Raw genomic sequence first — 1,760 nt, 5'->3', positions numbered from 1 at the left:
TAGTTAACAGGGCAGCCTGGGTGGCTCAGTGGTTTAGCACCACCTTCGGTCCAGGGCATGATCCTGGAGACCCGGGATTGAGTCCACGCCCGGCTCCCTGCATGGAGCCTGCTTCTCCTTCTGCCTGTTACCTTGAAGCCATCAGCTATAAAGAGGGAAAGTTGACTAAATGGGTTTTGCAGAATGCTTCCTACTTAAAGTGAAATAGGTAAGTAGATAGAATTTTAATTCATGGAGAGTGTAATTTACATACTGGGAGTGCTCCATGGTTTGAGCTAAAAGTTATGGGAGCTTGGAAGATAGATCCATTTCATGTAGGTCAGCCTTTCCCTGAGAGTTTTTTCTGCAGGATCCTAAGAAAGAGTTGGGGTGTGAAATAAATAAATAAAAAATAATAAATAAAATATTTTAAAAAAAGGAAATAGTATTTGATCCAGATACTTAAAGCTATTCAGAGATTTTTTTTAATTTTTATTTATTTATGATAGTCACGAGAGAGAGAGGGAGAGAGAGAGAGGCAGAGACATAGGCAGAGGGAGAAGCAGGCTCCATGCACCAGGAGCCCAACGTGGGATTCGATCCCGGGTCTCCAGGATCGTGCCCTGGGCCAAAGGCAGGTGCTAAACCGCTGCGCCACCCAGGGATCCCCAGAGATTTTTTTAAAAATGAGAGTAAAATGTCCAAAAAATCCCTTTATTCTAAACCCAGTATGAACATTTCTTCAATTATATACACTCTTACACAAACATAGCTCTTTTAAAAAAAAAAAAAAATTTATTCATGAAAGACCCACACAAAGAGAGAGAGAGAGAGAGAGAGAGAGAGGCAGAAACACAGAGGGAGAAGCAGGCTCCATGCAGGGAGGCCAATGTGGGACTTGATTCTGGGACCCCAGATCACTCCCTGACCCGAAAGCAAGTGCCAAACCACTGAGCCACCCAGGGATCCCCACAAACATAGTTATTAAAGGAGATAGACTTGGTACCCGAGTCTTTGTTTAAGTTGTTCTGTAACCTGCTGTTACTCGGTAACATCCCCAATACTTCTCAAGTCCATCATTGTGAACTATATCCCTGATATGGTCTGTTGAACTTATGAATCATAACCATTTTTCACTTGGTGGCTAGTTGTTGAGGTTTTTTTTTACACTTATTAGCATTCCTTTATTTTATTTTATTTTTTTAAGAGAGAGTAATGAAGAAGAGGCAGAGGGAGAGAGAATTCCAAGCAGGCTCTGAGACCAGCACAGGAGCCTGACACAGTGAGAGATCATGAACTAAAGAGAAATCAAAAGTTGGCTGCTTAACCGACTGAGTCACCCAGGTGCCTCAGCATTCTTTTTTTTTTTTTTTTTATGGGAGGAAATGTTTCTTTATTATTTATTAAGATTTTATTTATTTATTCATGAGAGACACAGAGAGAGAGGCAGAGACCTAGGCAGAGGGAGAAGCAGGCTCCCTGCAGGGAGCCCAATGCAGTACTCCATCCCAGACATGACCTGAGCCAAAGGCAGATGCTCAACCAGGTTCCCTATTTATTTAATTATTTTCAAGTAATCTCTACACTCAACGAGTAGCTCAAACTCATGATGCCTGCTCCACCAACTGAGCCAGCCAGGTACCCATGCTTTGTTTATTAATTGTGATAAAATACACATCACTCAAATGTTACCATTTCAGTCATTTTTAAGTATCCGGTTCTACGGCATTAAGTACATTCACGTTGTACAGCCATCACCACCATCCATTGTCCAGAACTTT

Source organism: Canis lupus, chromosome 9 (assembly GCF_011100685.1).
Source record: "Canis lupus familiaris isolate Mischka breed German Shepherd chromosome 9, alternate assembly UU_Cfam_GSD_1.0, whole genome shotgun sequence".
NCBI lineage: Eukaryota > Metazoa > Chordata > Mammalia > Carnivora > Canidae > Canis > Canis lupus.
The sequence above is the reverse complement of the archived record's forward strand: the minus strand, read 5'-3'. Positions refer to the sequence as shown.